The sequence below is a fragment of the Triticum aestivum genome, chromosome 1A (assembly GCF_018294505.1).
Source record: "Triticum aestivum cultivar Chinese Spring chromosome 1A, IWGSC CS RefSeq v2.1, whole genome shotgun sequence".
In the NCBI taxonomy this organism is placed as follows: Eukaryota; Viridiplantae; Streptophyta; class Magnoliopsida; order Poales; family Poaceae; genus Triticum; species Triticum aestivum.
The window spans coordinates 473887054-473908388 of NC_057794.1; positions in this window are offsets into that span (position 1 = coordinate 473887054).

The following is a 21335-nucleotide window of genomic DNA, read 5'->3' on the forward strand; positions in this document are numbered from 1 at the left end:
GGCCCAAGACAGAGCCGGCTCCCCGCAGCCGGCTTGCCATCTTCCTCGAAGGAGACGCCCCATTAAGGAGACAAGACACGGTGAGGCTACAGCGATCGCCCGCCGGGCGGCGGCACTGTAGCCATGCCTACCATGACGGAGCCCACATCACCAAGATAGGGCAACAGTGACCAGCCGCCGACCAGGCCCTGGACAGTGGGGCCTGCCTGTCGACCAAGGGGCCGGCAGCCGGCGGGACCCACCAGTCGGCGGGCCCCAGCGGCCGGCGAAGAAGCCGGCGAGCGCAGTCACAGACGGTTGGGCCCCGCGCCCAGTCGGATTACCATTGTACCCCCGGGGGGTAGGCCTATATAAACCCCCTGGGGCACCCATGCAAAGGGTTGGACCCCCAGCTAGTTTTAGACACCACACAAGGAGAAGAAGCAAGCTAGCCGTGCCCTTCTTCCTCCTCCCACCGAATAGCTCAAGGAGCATTGTGTAGCTACTTGTCCATCTAGTGATCATGCGGAGACCCCGCAGAGCAGCAGTAGGGGTGTTATCTCCACGGAGAGCCCCGAAGCTGGGTAAGATTCGCCGCCGGCGTGCATGTCTTCGCCTCATCCCGTTTCCAGGCACCGGCGATGTCTTACTGGCTCCCACAATGATAAGACACCCGTTGGCATATGTCGCACCTACCACCCGACAATTGGCGCCCACCTTGGGGCCAGGTGCACCGTCGTCCGGAGACCTGTTCTGGACGGGAACCCTCTTCCTCCCCAGCAAGCGTAGCCAGCCCGGCACGCCCGATGGCGCTTGCCACGACGTGCTGCAAGGCATCACCAGCATCTGCGTGGCGAGCAGCCTCGCCAATCTCCTCGACGAAACCCTCATCTCCGACGAGCTCGCCTCCGATGTGGGCACCGACCACCTCGCCAACCTCCTCGGCCAGCTCCATGTCTCCAGCGAGCCCGCTGTGGATCTGGAGTTGGTTGGCTCCACCGACCCGATGCCTGTCGACTACGACATGGCCTCCTTCGACACCTTCCCCACCAACGTCGTGATCTACAACGACCCGCTTCCTCGGACCGACGACCGTGATACTGTCACCACCGAAGTGATGGTCGTCGGCCACGGCGGCCCGGCCGACGAGAGCGCCCACGATGCCACGCACGCGGCGGCCCACGACTTGTCCACCCACCTCCCGGCTGATGCCGACGACGAAGCACTGGAGGCGCGCCGCCTCGCCCTCCTCGTAGAGGGCCGGAGGCTGGCATCCGTGAGACACCTCACTGAGGCCTACCAGCGCGAAGCTGACCGCGCCGCCTTCGGCACGCCGGCCCCGGGCGGGCCAAGCCAGGCCGGCATTGTCAAGCAACGCGGCGCCGTCATCGCTGACATGCTGGGAGTCGATCGCCCGGTCTATGCCACTCCGCTCGAGAACTTGCGTGCCGCCCAGGCGGCCGTGGACGAGTTGGACGGCTTGGAGGCCGAAGAACTCCCACACATGACCCGGCGCATCCAGCAACTGATTGACGTGGCTGCACGGCGGTACGAAGCCGACGCCCGCGCGGGAAGCCCTCCCCCGCGCCGAGATCACGGCGCGACGTCCCGGACACCGACTACGAGCAACGCCCGCGCGCGGCGCGAGAAAGAGCCGGTGGCCAGCCGAAGCCGGACCCGAATCTCCATCGAGCGAGACGCGGACGGCCATCCTCGAGCCATGGAATGGCGGGGCAACCCGCCTCCGCTCGACCCCGTGGAGAGAGATATCCCACCCCTCCGCCAGTGGCGCACCCGACTCTCAGCGGCCGACTAGGTCGCCGCGAAGGAGTCGGCGAGAACGACGCCCGCCATCGGATCGACCGCCTGGCGCGATCCCTGGCGCTGGAAGAAGAAGATGATGTCGGCCCGCCTTGTTTCGGCCCCCGCATCCGCGACGAGCCTTTCCCCAAAGGGTTCTCGCTCCCAAGAGACACACCCAAGTACAACGGCTCCGTGAAGCCGGAAGATTGGTTGATCGACTACTCCACGGCGGTCAGCATAGCCAACGGCAACCGGCGCGTTGCCGTGAAGTACGTGCCCCTCATGCTGCAAGGCACGGCACGGACCTGGCTCAACAGCCTCAAGCCTCTCAGCATCAACAGTTGGCTAGATTTCACCGAAGTTTTCATCCGCAACTTCACCAGCACCTACAAGCGGGCCCCCAAGCCCAGGCAGCTCTCCCTGTGCGTACAGGGCCCAGCCGAGTCCACTCGCGACTACCTCACGCGTTGGGCCGAGCTCCGCAATTCTTGCGAGGGGGTGCACGAGGTGCAAGCCATCGAATACTTCACTGCCGGGTGCCGAGAAGGTACCCTCGTCAAGCACAAGCTCCTCTGCGACGAGCCGACTACCCTCGACGAGCTTCTGGACATAGCAGACAAATACGCCACCGCCGACTCTTCGATGAAGACCAAGCTCCGGGTAGACGCGTCCGGGAAAGTACTCAACCCGGCGCCCAAGACGCCGGCAGGGGATTCCGGCCGACGCCCACACCCGAACGACCACAAGCGCAAGGGCCCTGCGCCGCCTCCCGCCAGTCGGCAGGTGGCCACGGTCGAAGACGCGCTGCCTGAAGGGCGACCCGCGCCCAAGAAGCCCAAGGGCGGCCGGCCGGCTTGGCAGCCGGCTTTCTCCTACGAGCAAACTCTCGACGCCCCGTGCAAATTCCATAGTGGCGCGAAGCCGTCCAACCACACAACCCAGAAGTGCCATTGACTCACCCGAATCTCTAAAGGTGAGGGGCTCGCGCCGCCTCCGCCTGCCGGCCCGCCGCCTCCGGCTCCTCCGCCTCCGGCTCCGCCGCCTCCGGCCGCTCGGCCCGCAGTCAGAGCCATGCACGACGAATTCCCCGACGAGCAAGCAACCTACATCGTCTTTACAAGCCAGCTCGAAGACCGGCGCGGCAAACGCCGAGAGCACCAGGAAGTCAGCGTGGTCGCTGCCAACCCCGCCGGACACATGCATTGGTCAGAAAAACCCATCAGCTGGAGCCGGGCCGACCATCCAGAAGTGATGCCGTCTCCCGGCTCTTATGCGTTGGTCCTGGAAGCCACCCTCGTGACGGACAGACGCGCTGCCCGCTTCTCCCGCGTGCTGATAGACGGCGGGAACAGCATCAACATCCTATACCGTGACACCCTGGAGAAGCTAAATGTCAAGACAAAGCAGCTCATGCCTACTCGGACAGTGTTTCATGGCATCGTACCCGGCTTGTCCTGCGCCCCCATTGGCAAGATCAAGATTGATGTACTCTTTGGGGACAAGGAGCATTTCCGTCGGGAAGCAATCTGGTTTGAAGTGGTGGACCTGGAGAGCCCCTACCATGCGTTGCTTGGCCGACCCGCCTTGGCCAGGTTCATGGCAGTTCCCCACTATGCATACCTCAAGATGAAGATACCAAGTTCCAAGGGCGTCATCACCATAGCCGGCGATTACAAGAAGTCTTCCGAATGCGCTGCCGCCAGCAGCCGGCTGGCCAAGTCCCTTGTGATTGCCAAAGAGAAGAAGATGTTGGACCGGGTCGTGGCCATGGCCAGCAAGCAGCCGAACCAGTCCCCCGACCCCAAGGAGTATGATGCCCAAGGATCTTTCTAGCCGGCCAAAGAAACCAAGAAGATACCCCTTGACCCCGAGCACCCCGAGAGGTTTGGCGTCATCGGGGAAAGCCTGAATAGCAAATAGGAAGGCGAGCTCGCCGATTTCCTCCGTGAGAATCGGGACATCTTTGCATGGTCCCCCAAGGACATGCTGGGTGTTCCGAAGGAATTCTCCAAGCACAAACTACACGTCCGAAAAGACGCGAAACCAGTCAAGCAGCCCCTCCGCCGACTATCAGAGGAAAAGAGAAGGATTGTAGGGGAGGAGATAGCCCGGCTTCTGGCAGCCGGCTTCATTATGGAAGTATTCTTTCCAGAGTGGCTTGCCAACCCGGTCCTCGTGTTAAAGAAGAACAACAAGTGCCGTATGTGTATAGACTACACAAGCCTCAACAAGGCCTGCCCTAAAGATCCCTTTGCCCTGCCGAGGATCGACCAAGTGATAGACTCCACGGCCGGATGCGAGCTGTTGAGTTTCTTGGATGCTTACTCAGGATATCACCAGATAAAGTTAGATCCGGACGACTGCCTGAAGACCGCCTTCATCACGCCATTTGGAGCCTTCTGCTACCTGACTATGACATTCGGCTTAAGAAATGCCGGTGCCACTTTTCAGCGTTGCATGCAGAAGTGCCTCCTCAAGCAACTCGGCAGAAACGCTCACGTCTACATGGACGACATTGTGGTGAAGACGGAGAAGCGCGGCACCTTGTTGGAAGACCTCAAAGAAACGTTTGAGAACCTACACTGGTTCCAAATCAAGCTCAACCCCGAGAAATGCGTGTTCGGTGTGCCAGCCTGCCAGCTCCTAGGCTTCCTGGTCTCCGAACGCGGCATCGAATGCAACCTAGTGAAGATCAAGGCCATCGAGAGAATGGCGATCCCCACCAAGCTTCGAGACATCCAATGGTTCACCGGATGCTTGGTCTCCTTGAACCGCTTCATCAGTCGGCTCGGAGAGAAAGCTCTCCCCCTCTACCGCCTCATGAAGAAGAGCACTCACTTCGAGTGGAACGACCAGGCCGACCAAGCTTTTCACGAGCTGAAGAAGATGCTGGCCACACCGCCCGTCCTAGCGGCGCGGACTGAGAAAGAGCCCATGCTCCTTTACATTGCCGCAACCAGCTGGGTGGTCAGCACCATCATTTTAGTCCAACGCCCAGAAGAAGGCCGAGCCCAGCCGGTCCAGAGGCCGGTGTATTATTTGAGCGAGGTGATGTCCGCTTCAAAGCAGAACTACCCGCACTACCAGAAGATGTGTTACGGCGTGTACTTCACCGCCAAGAAGCTGAAGCCCTACTTTCAAGAGCATCCCGTCACGGTCGTATGCACCGCCCCGCTGGCCGAGATCATAGGCAGCCGGGACGCATCCGGCCGGGTGGCGAAATGGGCCATCGAGCTGGCCCCTTACACAATCTTCTACCAGCCCCGCACCGCCATCAAGTCCCAAGCACTGGCCGACTTCCTTGTCGACTGGGCCGAGACCCAGTACCTGCCGCCGGCTCCCGACTCCACCCATTGGCGCATGCACTTTGACGGGTCCAAGATGCGCACCGGCTTGGTAGCCGGCGTCGTCCTTACCTCTCCCAAAGATTCACTTTGCCGCCTCCAACAATGTAGCCGAGTACGAGGCACTCATACACGGGCTCCGGCTTGCCAAGGAACTCGGCATCCGCTGGATCTATGTTATGGTGACTCAGACTTGGTGGTTCAGCAATCATCCGGCGACTGGGACGCCAAGGACGCAAATATGGCAAGCTACCGCTTCCTGGTTCAACAACTCAGCGGATACTTTGAAGGATGCGAGTTCCTCCACGTATCACGAGCCGACAACGAGCCAGCCGATGCCCTGGCTCGAATAGGCTCCACTTGGCAAGCAATACCAACCGGCGTCGCTCTACAACGCCTCCTCAAGCCGTCCATCAAGCCGTCTCCAGAGTCTGATTCCATCTTCATACCGCCTGACCCCGACGCGGCCGGGTCCGGCTCGAAGAACCAAGCAGGCGACCCCGGGACTTCAGTAGTCAGCCCGGGGACTTTGGCAACCGGCTCGGGGACTGCTACACCTAGCTCGGGGACTGCAGTAGCCGGCCCGGGGACTGCACCAACACAACAGCCGGCGGCCGACTCCAGCATTTCACCACCCAGCCCGCCCACCCTGGTGGTAGTAGCCACATTGGCAGTAGGAGAAGTCGTGGCTCCGTCATGGGCTCAGTCCATCCTCAACTTCCTAGTGAACCAAGATCTGCCGGCTGACGAAGCAGAGGCAAGAGAAGTCCAACGTTGAGCCGGAGCATACACAATCGTCAACAGAGAACTCGTCAAGCGCAGTGTCACTGGAGTCCTCCAACGGTGCGTCGAGCAAGAGAAGGGCATTGCAATCCTCAGAGACATTCACCAAGGAGAATGCGGCCACCATGCGGCTTCAAGATCACTCATCGCCAAAGCTTTCCGCCATGGTTTCTTCTGGCCGATTGCTTTGGATGACGCCAAAGAATTAGTTAAATATTGCAAAGGGTGCCAACTCTTCAGATCCAAGCAACACATGCCGGCTTCGGCACTCAAGACCATTCCCCTCACCTAGCCCTTCACCGTTTGGGGACTGGACATGGTGGGCCCATTCAAGACGGCGCGCGGCGGCATGACGCATTTGCTCGTCGCCGTGGACAAATTCACCAAGTGGATTGAGGCAAAGCCGATCAAGAAGCTGAATGGGCCGACTGCTGTGACATTCATTGCAGACATAACAACTCGGTACGGCATGCAACACAGCATCATCACCGACAATGGCACGAATTTTGCCAAAGGGGCCTTGGCACGTTTTTGCGCAGCCTTAGCGTCCGTCGCCCACCCGCAGTCAAACGGCCAGGTCGAGCGAGCCAACGGCCTCATCCTCTCCGGCATCAAGCCCCGACTGGTCGTACCACTGGAGCGTTCAGCCGGCTGTTGGCTCGATGAGCTACCGGCTATCCTCTGGAGTCTGCGCACTACCCCAAACAAGTCAACCGGCTTCACTCCTTTCTTCCTCGTGTACGGTGCCGAGGCGATCATCCCAACCGACATTGAGTTCGACTCGCCCCGGGTAACCATGTACACGGAGGCGGAGGCCAAGGAAGCACGAGAAGACGACGTCGACCTGCTGGAAGAAGGCCGGCTGTTAGCCGTCAGCCGGTCTGCCATCTACCAGCAGGGTTTGCGCCGCTACCACAGTCGGAAGGTCAGGCCAAGATCTTTCCAAGAGGGCGATCTTGTGCTCCGGCTGATCCAGCGAATAGCCGGCCAGCACAAGCTCTCGGCCCCTTGGGAGGGCCCCTTCGTCATCAGCAGAGCTCTAGGCAACGACTCCTACTACCTAATCGACGCGCAGAAGCCCAACGCACGCAAGAGAGACGACTCCGGCAAGGAGTTGGAACGACCATGGAACGCCAACCTCCTTCGAAGATTTTATAGTTGAAATGCAGTATGTATCACGCTAACTTTTGTACTAAATACGAGACAATAGGCCCCCCGAGGAGGGCTCGGGGACTGCCATCTTTTATCTATGAATGAAAAGTATCATGCTTATGACCTTGTCATTTCATTTACTTGTTCTGTCCGGCACCGGGTTCGACTAGTCGGCCCGGGGACTGGCCGACTGGAGTTATATTAGAAGTCCTACCCGCGGTCAGACAAGTAGTGTGCCGACACCCAGTCTTAGCTCTTGCCAAAGTTGCAGTTCGAAGAACCGGCTGTCCGACTGGCAAGAGTCAAAAGCAGGAAAGGATGCCCACACGAAAAATGGCCAGGGACCAACGGACTAATATAACGAAAGCCGGTTTGCCGCCTACCACCGACCGACTACCAGAGTAGCCGGCCGGCCGGTTTCCATTCACTTCACTTCAATCCAAGAAAGCTAGAGTACTTGCCTCCCCAAAGAGGGAAGGCGGCAAAGGAAAAAGCCTATGGATAAAAAGCATACGCGAATGGAAACCAAACATGCACATAATAATATTTACATAAAAGACCTCCAAGAGGCCAGCATTCAACATAGTTTGGATACACCCCACAGTGGGTGGAACTGCGAAAGCTTAATTAAGATTGTTCAAAAGGCAACAAGCAGGAAAAATAAGGACGGCAGCTCAAGCTGGCGGAGCGACCGACGAGCCGGGCTGGTCGGTGGAGACGGTTGTGCCGGCTGAAGGAGCGGCCGGCTGGCGAACCTCGGCTTGACCACCGCCTCCCGCAGAGGGTGCGCTTCCACGCGCCTCGTTGCTGGAGGCACGGTCAGCCTGAGGCCGGCCGGTTGTTCCACTAGCCGGATCGACGTCTTCACCGTCCTCGTCTTCGTCATCCTCGCCCTCGTCACTGGAGGCGATCTCCTCTGCCGAGTCCTCGCCCACCGCCGGGTTCAGCCCGAACCACTCCTCCGGCTGGGCAACGCCATCATCATTGATTTCAGGTGCAAAAACGCTGATGTCAGTGCACTCGGCGATCGTCGAAGCACGCTGGGCGATAGCCAGCCGCACCTCCTCCAGCTCCGCGTCGGCCTCCAGTCGCCAAGTGCGTAGCTGGTCCAGGTTCAGCACTGGGTACCAAGCTCGAACGAACTCCAACGCCCGCCCGGCTCCAAGACGGGCCGCCGACGCCTTCCAAGCTTCAAAGCGACCGACTGCGACCTCCAGCCAGTCGGCAGTCCGTCTTGGGGTGCGGGGGATCGTCTCGCCGGGCCAGAGGGCGGCCAACACCTGCGCCCCGGCACGTTGGAGCCGGCGAAGCATCCGGTGAGCCGGCTGCAGCCGCGCTTGGACAGCCAAGAGCTGCTCCTCAAGCGTCTGATTCGCGTCCGGCGCGATGTTAACCCCCACCTGACGGCGCGCCTTGCGATGGGCCTCGATGGTTTGGGCGGTGAAGGCGGAGTAGCCAGGAAAGTAGTCTGCACAAGAAAATAGGCAGCAGCACAAGTCAGGCCAGAAACCAGGCGGCAAGGGGCAGGAGAGGAGCGAGGAAGGCGGCTTACCGTCAATCAAGTCCTCGATGTGGCCGAAGCCTTCATCCAGCACTCGCCGGGTCTTAGCCCAGCTGGCCGCCTCGGTCTCAAACTCTGCCTTCAGGGCGGCCTCGCTATCCTGCGCTTTCTGCAGGGCCGCCTTGTGGCTCTCCTCTTGGTCAGCCAGCTTCTTGGCCAGGCGGTCACGCTCCTAGACCAAGGCAGCGTACTCAGCATCCTTGGTACAAAGGCCGGCCTGCGCTTCGCCGAGCTCCCTCCTCAAGTCGGCGTTGGCCCCTGAAAGCACAAAAAAAACCAATAAGGAAAAAGTCGTCAACGAAGATCCGACCCGACTGCTCAGCAGTCGGCCCGAATCTCGGGGACTACACCCAGTGGGTGCGCTGACGCGCCCCCACAGGAGACAGACAAGATCAAGCACTTACTTCGGCTATTGACCAGGTCGTCGGTCTTCCGACCCAACTCCTGAGCCTGGGAGTTGAAGGCGGCGGCACGGGAGTTATGATATTCCTGGAAATTCAGACAGGAAGCAAAAATAAGGTAGTCGTCAAGAAAGATCTGACCCGACTGCTCAGCAGTCGTCCCGAATCTCGGGGACTACACCTAGTGGGTGCGCTGACGCGCCCCCACGGAAGAAATCAAGAGACCAAAGTGGCCAAGAATGAAAGACTCACCCGGATGGCGGCCCGCGTCGACAGGAACTCCTGGGTGTACTGCTGCAGCAGGGCGGCCTGAGCTTGAAGCCGGCTCCGGACCTCTTGAGCCGCCACATTCAGCTCGCCAGTCCCCCCGCTGGGAGTCCACTCGGACGTGGCGGTGCTGGCCGCCTCCAGAGCCTCCGCCGACTGGCCGGCGCCCGCAACTCGGCGCGACTCCGGCGAAGCGGCGCCTCCCCTGCGCGGCGACACATCACCGGCTGCACCTCGAAGCCGGCTCCGTCCTCCGGCTCACCCCCGGCCGGCTCCTTGTCACATCCCTGGTCCTGTTATGCACTAGGCTAGGCCTCATGTGAGCATCATGTTTTAATTCAAATGAAATTTGAATTGAGGAATTTTCAAAGCCTCAGAAACCTTCTAAAAATGATCAACATTAAAATCTCCTCAAAGAAGTCCAAGAAAATGTTCCTCTTAGTCTCTGAAAATATTGCAAAGAGGTAAAACTCAAAACAATATTTTTGGTATCTCAGAGTTAATTATTTTGGGCCTTTGAATTAAATAAATAGCTATTTGCATTGGATATATATTTCTTAATTAATTAATATATGTCCAATAATTCTGATCTTTGATGAGGGGCTTTGGAATAATCCTACTAGTCCCTACCATAATTATCAGAAGCAATAAAAATGATTTAGTGTCTAAAACTAAATCAAAACAAACTACAGAAAATAGAAAACAGAATTAAATAGAAATAAAAGAGAGAGAGAGAAGGAACTTACCTGACGCTTACCTGAGGCCCACTCACCTGTGCAGCCTACTGCAGAAGCCGGCCCAGCCCATCTCCACTCCTCTCTGTCGTCTTCCTCCCCCTCGCCCCGAAGCTGCTCGGTGGCGAGCGCCGACGCCGCCCCGGCCACCTCCTGCTTGCCGCTTCGCCCTGGCCTCTTCCGGAGATGCCACGCAGCCCCCTCGCTCCTCTCTCTCACTCTCTTCCGATCCCCTTCTCCCTTCTCTGCTCTCCCCCTCTCGCGCCCGAGCGCGCTCATCGCCGCCGATCGCTGCTGCCGTGACCACAGCCACTGCCTCGCCATGCCGTTGCGCCCAGAGGCTCCGCCTCGACCCCCTCGTCCTCTCCACCAAGCCACGAGGTCCCGGACGCGCTGCAACGCCGCCACCGTCGCCTTCTCCAGCACCGGCCACCGAGGATCTTCACCGTCGATTCGCCCCCGACAAGACATCCTCGAGCCCACTAACCCTCCCAACGGACTCGCGGTGAGCCTCGTCGTGTTTCCCCTCTCTCCATTCGCTCGCCCCCATGTTGTACCCGCCGTCTCACCGCAACCGGAGCTCGCTGCCGCCGGCCATGTTGCCGTCGCGGCCATGGCTTGTTTCGGTCGCGTCCGAGCACGGCTTTGAGCTCGTGGGGCTCACAGGAAGCCCATGCGCAGCTCAGCTTGTCCAAAACCCCACCAGGGCCTCACGCCCGTTACCACCCGAACTCCGGTGCCGCCGCGAGCTCCGTTCTGGCGATCCCCGGCGTTCCCGCAGCCTCCCACCTAGCCCATCAGATGCGGGAGAGCCCGGGCTACGCCCCGGTGCCCTCATCCGCCGCCTCCGTCGCCTTTAGCGCAAGTCCGGCGTGCCCCCGCCGTGCTCTGTGGTCGTTGCCGGCTAATCTCCGGCCAGCTGACGTGGTTGGCTTAATTAGCCACTAACCACCGTATCGTGTCACAGACAGCCGGGCCCCACCGCCTAACTAACCGGCTAACTAAAATAGATTAGGTTTAATCTAATTGCAGTGGCCCCACGCGTCAGCTTTGACCGCGCTGACGTGGCCTTTGACCCGGCCCCACCTGTCATTGACACTAACCAGCCCTGTGTCACTGACGTGTGGCCCCCACACGTCAGGTTTGACTCTGGGCGACCCAGTTGACCTGCTGACCTCAGCCTTACGCCATGCTGACGTAATATTCCTTTTCTGGAATTTAGTTTATTTTATAAATAATCAGGAAATTCCAGAAAATTGTATAAACTTCTAAAATTCATAGAAATTCAACCGTAACTCCAAATTAAATAATTTATATATGAAAAATTATCAGAAAAATTCAAGGAATCCATCTGTACCATTTTCATGCATGTTAGAACAACTTATAGTTGCTGTTTAGCACAAATCATATTAATGGCATTTGAATAATCACATATGGAGTTTGAATTTGAATCTTGTATTCAACCCAACTTCATTTAATTTGTTGCTAGTTGCATTAGCTCAAACACATTCATATTGCCATGTCATGAGCATGCATCATCTTGTGCATTGCATTGATTGTAAATTCTTCTTTGTTGCCGGTATCTGTTCCCTCCCGGTAGACGATGTTCCGACGTTGTGATCGTTGACACTGATGAAGACTCAATGTTATCTTCAGAAGTGCCAGGCAAGCAAAACCCCCTTGTTCATTCCGATAAAATCCCACTCTCTCACTCCTGCTCTCTTTTACTGCATTAGGACAACAACGATTCTTCTGTTACTTGCTGCGGTAGTTGAACCCCTTTATCCTCTGCATGACCTGTCATTGCCACAGTAAATAGATGAAACCCACTAGCATGAGTAGGAGTTGTTTGAGCCCTGTTGTGCCTACTCATTCTTGCTTGTTTGTCATGCCTGCTACTGCTTAGAGTTGAGTCAGGTCTGATTCATCAGGGATGAATCAGAGGTGTGTGAACATGTCCTACTGTGTGTGAGCTAAGTGGTGAACACGATTTGGTAAAGGTAGCGGTGAGAGGCCATGTAGGAGTACATGGTGGGTTGTCTCATTGAAGCCATCCGTAGGAACTGAGTTCTGTGTTTGTGATCCATGATTCAGCTACTACCATACATTGGGCCCTGAAATATGACCCCGCTCGACTTCTTATCCACCCTTGTCCTCTGTCCAGGAGTTGCAAGTAGTTTCTGGTGTTTGTAGTATGCTGGAGGCCGTGGGCAGCGCTGACCGGAGGGGTGGGCTGTGATGCGGTAGGCACGTGGCACAGTGTACCGGGCGCCCGTTGGGTGTCTCGGGAACCCTGTTCACATCGTTTGGGGCTGTGAGCAAAACTCCGGCCGGATCTCCTCATGGATGGAACCCGAATAGGCGATAAACCTGGACTAGAGACTTGAGTGTTTAGGTAGGTCGTGGTCTACACCCACGTCGGCTTTCGCTTGAAGTCTGCCGAGCACATGTCGTGTGCAGACGCTAAGTGGTGGAAACATGTATGAAGAAGTACACCCCTGCAGGGTTAACATCATCTATTAGAATAGCCGTGTCCGCAGTAAAGGACTTCTGGGTTGCTTATATCAGTTCATAGACAAGTGAAAGTGGATACTCTAAAATACGCAAGATAAGCGTGAGTGCTATGGATGGCGTTCTCGTAGGGAGACGGGAGCGGTTCCATAGTGGTGTATTGGTTGGTGAATATGTGGACTCGTGTGCGCCACCTCAAAAGAGTCGCTTGCAGTCGTAGTTTAGGATAGCCACCGAGTCAAAGCTAGCTTGCTGCAGTTAAACCCCACCATCCCCTTGTTGAAAATGATGCATATGTAGTTAGTTCTGATGTAAGTCTTGCTGGGTACATTTGTACTCACGTTTGCCTATTTTATGTTTTTGCAGAGAGACTTCAGTCTCACTAGTAGTTCCACGTGGACTTCGACGTTTAGCTTGTTACCTCAGCTACGATCTTGTGCCCTCGGCAGGATCTGGTAGATAGTCAGGCTTCTTAGCCTTTTCCATTTCTAGATGTCTGTACTCAGACATGTTAAGCTTCCGCATGTGCTTTGACTTGTATGCTCTGATTGTTGGGTCATGAGACCCATGTTTGTAATATCTCGCTCCTCAGAGCCTATTGAATAAATACCTGTGTCGTAGAGTCATGTTGTGATGCCTTGTTGTATTTGCACATATCGATCATATTGTGTGTATGATTGAAATGCTTGGTATGTGTGGGATCTGACTATCTAGTTGTTTATCCTTAGTAGCCTCTCTTACCGGGAAATGTCTCCTAGTGTTTCCACTGAGCCATGGTAGCTTGCTACTGCTCCGGAACACTTAGGCTGGCCGGCATGTGTCCTTCTTCGTTCCTGTGTCTGTCCCTTCGGGGAAATGTCATGCGATGAATACCGGAGTCCTGTTAGCCCGCTACAGCCCGGTTCATCGGAGTCCTGCTAGCCCAGTGCTACAGCCTGGATTCACTCGCTGATGACCGACACGTTCGATGCTGGGTCATGGATGCCTGTCCCTGTAGGTTTGTGCCACTTCGGGTTTACGACTAGCCATGTCAGCCCGGGCTCCTTATCATATGGATGCTAGCGGCACTATCATATACGTGTGCCAAAAGACGCAAACGGTCCCGGGCAAAGGTAAGGTGACACCCGTGGGAATACCGTGTGTGAGGCCGCAAAGTGATATGAGGTGTTACATGCTAGATCGATGTGGCATTGAGTCGGGGTCCTGACAGCGTTGGTATCAGAGCTTGACTGCCTGTAGGTTCTCCAAGCCAAACTAGTCGAAGTTGAGTCTAGAAATTCTTTAGTTATATAAGGGAATTGATTGTGGGATGGAACGTAAGGCTCTTTTTACTCCTTATACCTCATGGCCTTCTGATCTGAGTCATCATCTTCTCTTCTACGGGGTTAAAGAACTAGGCTTTCTCTTCTTTCTATCAGGATCACGTGTTACTAGTCCGTAGACTATAAGATTGTTCGATTTAAGCTTGAGTCCAGTTCCTACTACTTCTGTATGTTAATTGTTGATCTCGAAACCTTGATATTGTGCTTCCGAGTGGTTATGCCACCATTTTTGTGAATGTCTCAAATCTTTTCTGAGCATTTACAGCCGTTATGCTGTCCGAGTCATCCCAGGTTTCCAAATAGTCTGAAGCAATTTGCAAATTCCTTCCTCCCATTTCGATGTTCCTTTGGGCCAGATTAACCACACTAATCGGTGAGTTGAGGTACTTTATTGCCTTGACATATATGTTGGAGCTGGTATTATGACCCTAGGTGTCTTAGGGGATCATCTAGTAACTTAGCCATGATTTGTGTCCCAGTGTGATGATTCTGGCCATCATTCTCGTAAGCATCCCGTGATGCCACTAGTAGTAGGTATTCTACTCCTTGGGTTTTCGAACCAAGATTCACCCTACTTGCTTCATGTTGATAGTTTGTGCTCATTCCTTTAGGTTATTAGCAACCTTTGCGATAGTCCTTGAAGTCCGTGGTATCTTCTTCTTCCAAATACCATGAACTACTTATGGCAGAAGTTCCTCGTTGAACTGAACGATCACAACCAGAGTGCTCTTGATGAGTTCTCCATTATATATTGTGGCTCTGCCAGTTCTACTTTTCTACATGGGTTATCTGGAAGAAATATGTTGAACTTCGTTTGACATGCTAAACCATGCGTCCACAACTCAGAAAATCGTATGTTCCTTTGAGTTGTCCCTCTTTAGTTGTCTTCTGACCCTCGTCTATCAATTGATAGTCAAGATTATGTGTGCATTCGTTCATCGATGCCTATTACTCTCGTGGTCCGTCAAGCCATTCTATCGCGGAATGACTAGGAGAAACAAACTCCAGTACCTCTTCCATATCCAGGATTGGGTCAAAGAAGTTGTGCTCCACAGAACAAATTGCTAATCCAGCTTTTGTTCTACTCTACCTTGGAATATTACCATCTTTATATCGGGATTGTTATACGAATTGCACACCATCCTATGAACTCCTGGTACAGTGATACTTCTTGCCATCATTGTCCATTCCTCGGTTCCTGTGTTATTGTATCCGGAATGCCGACAAATGAATCATGGCGTGTGAAATCAATACTCCTAGCAACCTTGTTGCTTGGTAGTTAAATGGACAATAACCTCATTTTTAACGTGTTGGTTCTTGAATCATCATTCTAAGATTGATCGTGCTACCTTGTCCATCTTCTTGGTGCACATTTCGATTGATGAGTTAGGATTTTGTCAAGTCCTCGCTCATTTGATCATATCGTCTTGCCCTGAAAAGCAAGATTGTTCTCGATCTTAGTAACATATCGGTGATTCGTGATTTTCCGGATATCTTCTCGAAAGTATCACCAGGTTGTCACCTGACTATTATGTTGAGCTCGTGATCAAGTTGGTTTATCCTGTAAACCACCCTTTCTTCAAGAATCCATGTTGGATACCCCTGAGCTAGTTGGTCAAGCTAAACAGCAACTTGGAGAGTTGGAAGATAAAAGCTTGCCTAACTTAGTTCATTTCCCAAAAGGGATATCTTGTGGTTGTGTGTGTTGAATAAAGATGATATCTTTATTGGTTGATCCTCGCGATCAATTGTTGGATCTATTATCTTACCCAAACCTTTGATTTGAGTATGGGCTATCGTCAAATAAAGTCAGAACCAACGATATTCGTAATGTTGTCTTACTCGTGGTTGTTCCTCGAGCATACACCATTATATCTTTCGGGTCTGACCAATACTACCGCCGTGTTCACATGATGGCGGAAGTCCAGTGATATGGAAATTCAGATGAGTTACTGTTGAGCCCATCAGCAGCATTTTGTCTCCCCCATGATTCATGTTGAACATCAACCTAGTATTGGAAACTTTTGAAAGCATTTCTTCATGTTAGTTCATGAAGCATATGTTCGGATGTAAGAAGTGACTTCCTCCAGTTCATGTGCATTTGATGCAAGTTGCCGCCGTGGATTCGAGAAAGTCAATGTTGTTTCCTTTGGAATCATCGCAAGTCAGTCATGCACACGTGCGAAGTATTCTATGGTCTGGAGACTTGCAACCTTCATTCCATATGTGTCCCGAGCACACCAAGCCACTGATTGATTTGTTCAAGGAGAAGAAGTTCCCTCATAAGAGCTAATCCATGGACTTGCGTAAAGACTTCGATATCCTCGGTGATGGTTTCCCAACCTGAACTCGGTAGTGTTTTATTATAAGACTACTATGTGGTCATGCTTGTCTGGGACAGCGTGTTCACATGTGTGTAGCAGAACCAGCTCATGTTTTAGAGCTTGCTATCGTAGTTCATTTCCCGAGAATCTCGCAACGTCATCTCGTCGAATTGTGTTGTAAACTTTCATTTTTTCTTCCTAGACTCGATGAGTCCGGAATATCCTGACACCAACCAGATCTGAATCTCAGGCAGATATGATGGTTTGGAACATTTCCCAAGAACTATAATATCGGTCTCCCGCGATAACCGGTAAAGTGGATGTCGTGGCCAACACACCCAGCCGGAAGACCTGTTATTATAATATCTTGATTGAGGAAGTTGGCCACCTCCCCATAGGGATTTCGTAGGATTTACTCCCTAGTTGCCCCTATGGATTTTGAGATCCCGAAGTCCGACCTTTTTACTTGATGTTCTAGATATCAAACCATATCTATGAATGGGTTACGCTAGCACATCAAGGAGAACATTAGAAGCGGAGTGCTAAATGTCTCTCGGTCGATCGTCCAGATTTTGTTCCTTGGCTCGCTAAGGTGAAATCCGAGAAAGTGTTATCCTCCTTTGCATCTGCATCGTCCATCGCTATTCATCATGGTAGTATGTTGTGTTGTCAGCATCCTTGACACGGATGTTGATAAAACCTTGATGATTATGGAAATGCTCAAGTTCTTGAGAGCACGCACAAGCGCTACATGTTATCATCGGCATTAACTGGGATGTTCTCAGTTTCCTCGGCAATGCTATGACCTTTTCAAACAGTGAATTCACTCTCTATTGTTGGGTTCTTCCCAGTTACCAGAATCATTCCCAGCATTTGCATTTTGTTCCCAGCTTGCACCGCTAATGTGCCATTCTACCATGGGTCTCATCCATTTCCAATGATAAACAAAATCATCTATGACGTTGTCTTCAACAAGGTAATCCACATCATCCAAGTCCGAGTATGCCATTCTACCGACCCCCTCCAAACGATCGCTCGAGAATTGCCTTAGGCTGGTTTAAAGAGTATCAATGATCTCTCAATCAAAGGTAATTCTTTTTGCCACTTAAGGGGATATATCTACGAGTCACGGTTCCTAAGGTGTCTCGTTATGGTATCATGGCAACTCAACTCCTCGCTATTTGACAACCGTTCACCACCCTCTTAGGTGTGGAATTGTTGTCTACCTAGTGAACCTTCATCATCTGTTCCACCCCATCCCTCTAGATGTGTGTTTTGTGTCTCAGCTCGAGTGATGTTGCTATGTCTCATTCCTTGCATTGATCCTAAGTTGATTGATCTTCGAGAAGGCTGATCCTTCTAGAGTCTCCTTCTCCTCTCGTTGTCATGTCGGCTGGAGTTCTCAGAGCAAGACGACAAGACAAAGATGGTGATCGATTCAACATGCTGCTGAAGTGCACCCTGGATCGTGAAGATTATACTAGTTGCGTTCCACCCTCATCTTACCCTATGCTTGAATCTCGGGACGAGATTTTTGTTTAGTGGGGGTGAGTTGTCACATCCCTGGTCCTGTTATGCACTAGGCTAGGCCTCATGTGAGCATCATGTTTTAATTCAAATGAAATTTGAATTGAGGAATTTTCAAAGCCTCAGAAACCTTCTAAAAATGATCAACATTAAAATCTCCTCAAAGAAGTCCAAGAAAATGTTCCTCTTAGTCTCTGAGAATATTGCAAAGAGGTAAAACTCAAAACAATATTTTTGGTATCTCAGAGTTAATTATTTTGGGCCTTTGAATTAAATAAATAGCTATTTGCATTGGATATATATTTCTTAATTAATTAATATATGTCCAATAATTCTGATCTTTGATGAGGGGCTTTGGAATAATCCTACTAGTCCCTACCATAATTATCAGAAGCAATAAAAATGATTTAGTGTCTAAAACTAAATCAAAACAAACTACAGAAAATAGAAAACAGAATTAAATAGAAATAAAAGAGAGAGAGAGAAGGAACTTACCTGACGCTTACCTGAGGCCCACTCACCTGTGCGGCCTGCTGCAGAAGCCGGCCCAGCCCATCTCCACTCCTCTCTGTCGTCTTCCTCCCCCTCGCCCTGAAGCTGCTCGGTGGCGAGCGCCGACGCCGCCCCGGCCACCTCCTGCTTGCCGCTTCGCCCTGGCCTCTTCGGGAGACGCCACGCAGCCCCCTCGCTCCTCTCTCTCACTCTCTTCCGACCCCCTTCTCCCTTCTCTGCTCTACCCCTCTCGCGCCCGAGCGCGCTCATCGCCGCCGCTCGCTGCTGCCGTGACCACAGCCACTGCCTCGCCATGACGTTGCACCCAGAGGCTCCGCGTCGACCCCCTCTACCTCTCCACCAAGCCACGAGGTCCCGGACGCGCTGCAACGCCGCCACCGTCGCCTTCTCCACCACCGGCCGCCGAGGATCTTCACCGTCGATTCGCCCCCGACAAGACATCCTCGAGCCCACTAACCCTCCCAACGGACTCGCGGTGAGCCTCATCGTGTTTCCCCTCTCTCCATTCGCTCGCCCCCATGCTGTACCCGCCGTCTCACCGCAACCGGAGCTCGCTGCCGCCGGCCATGTTGCCGTCGCGGCCATGGCTTGTTTCGGTCGCGTCCGAGCACGGCTTTGAGCTCGTGGGGCTCACAGGAAGCCCATGCGCAGCTCAGCTTGTCCAAAACCCCACCAGGGCCTCGCGCCCGTTACCACCCGAACTCCGGCGCCGCCGCGAGCTCCATTCCGGCGAGCCCCGGCGTTCCCGCAGCCTCCCACCTACCCCATCAGATGCGGGAGAGCCCGGGCTACGCCCCGGTGCCCTCATCCGCCGCCTCCGTCGCCTTTAGCGCAAGTCCGGCGTGCCCCCGCCGTGCTCTGTGGTCGTCGCTGGCTAATCTCCGGCCAGCTGACGTGGCTGGCTTAATTAGCCACTAACCACCGCATCGTGTCACAGACAGCCGGGCCCCACCGCCTAACTAACCGGCTAACTAAAATAGATTAGGTTTAATCTAATTGCAGTGGCCCCACGCGTCAGCTTTGACCGCGCTGACGTGGCCTTTGACCCGGCCCCACCTGTCATTGACACTAACCAGCCCTGTGTCACTGACGTGTGGCCCCCACACGTCAGGTTTGACTCTGGGCGACCCAGTTGACCTGCTGACCTCAGCCTTACGCCATGCTGATGCAATATTCCTTTTCTGGAATTTAGTTTATTTTATAAATAATCAGGAAATTCCAGAAAATTGTATAAACTTCTAAAATTCATAGAAATTCAACCGTAACTCCAAATTAAATAATTTATATATGAAAAATTATCAGAAAAATTCAAGGAATCCATCTGTACCATTTTCATGCATGTTAGAACAACTTATAGTTGCTGTTTAGCACAAATCATATTAATGGCATTTGAATAATCACATATGGAGTTTGAATTTGAATCTTGTATTCAACCCAACTTCATTTAATTTGTTGCTAGTTGCATTAGCTCAAACACATTCATATTGCCATGTCATGAGCATGCATCATATTGTGCATTGCATTGATTGTAAATTCTTCTTTGTTGCTGGTATCTGTTCCCTCCCGGTAGACGATGTTCCGACGTTGTGATCGTTGACACTGATGAAGACTCAATGTTATCTTCAGAAGTGCCAGGCAAGCAGAACCCCCTTGTTCATTCCGATAAAATCCCACTCTCTCACTCCTGCTCTCTTTTACTGCATTAGGACAACAACGATTCTTCTGTTACTTGCTGCGGTAGTTGAACCCCTTTATCCTCTGCATGACCTGTCATTGCCACAGTAAATAGATGAAACCCACTAGCATGAGTAGGAGTTGTTTGAGCCCTATTGTGCCTACTCATTCTTGCTTGTTTGTCATGCCTGCTACTGCTTAGAGTTGAGTCAGGTCTGATTCATCAGGGATGAATCAGAGGTGTGTGAACATGTCCTACTGTGTGTGAGCTAAGTGGTGAACACGATTTGGTAAAGGTAGCGGTGAGAGGCCATGTAGGAGTACATGGTGGGTTGTCTCATTGAAGCCGTCCGTAGGAACTAAGTTCTGTGTTTGTGATCCATGATTCAGCTACTACCATACATTAGGCCCTGAAATATGACCCCGCTCGACTTCTTATCCACCCTTGTCCTCTGTCCAGGAGTTGCAAGTAGTTTCTGGTGTTTGTAGTATGCTGGAGGCCGTGGGCAGCGCTGACCGGAGGGGTGGGCTGTGATGCGGTAGGCACGTGGCACGGTGTATCGGGCGCCCGTTTGGTGTCTCGGGAACCCTGTTCACATCGTTTGGGGCTGTGAGCGAAACTCCGGCCGGATCTCCTCATGGATGGAACCCGAATAGGCGATAAACCTGGACTAGAGACTTGAGTGTTTAGGTAGGTCGTGGTCTACACCCACGTCGGCTTTCACTTGAAGTCTGCCGAGCACATGTCGTGTGCAGACGCTAAGTGGTGGAAACATGTATGAAGAAGTACACCCCTGCAGGGTTAACATCATCTATTCGAATAGCCGTGTCCGCGGTAAAGGACTTCTGGGTTGCTTATATCAGTTCATAGACAAGTGAAAGTGGATACTCTAAAATACGCAAGATAAGCGTGAGTGCTATGGATGGCGTTCTCGTAGGGAGACGGGAGCGGTTCCATAGTGGTGTATTGGTTGGTGATTATGTGGACTCGTGTGCGCCACCTCAAAAGAGTCGCTTGCAGTCGTAGTTTAGGATAGCCACCGAGTCAAAGCTGGCTTGCTGCAGTTAAACCCCACCATCCCCTTGTTGAAAATGATGCATATGTAGTTAGTTCTGATGTAAGTCTTGTTGGGTACATTTGTACTCACGTTTGCCTATTTTATGTTTTTGCAGAGAGACCTCAGTCTCACTAGTAGTTCCATGTGGACTTCGACGTTTAGCTTGTTACCTCAGCTACGATCTTGTGCCCTCGGCAGGATCTGGTAGATAGTCAGGCTTCTCAGCCTTTTCCATTTCTAGATGTCTGTACTCAGACATGTTAAGCTTCCGCATGTGCTTTGACTTGTATGCTCTGATTGTTGGGTCATGAGACCCATGTTTGTAATATCTCGCTCCTCAGAGCCTATTGAATAAATACCTGTGTCGTAGAGTCATGTTGTG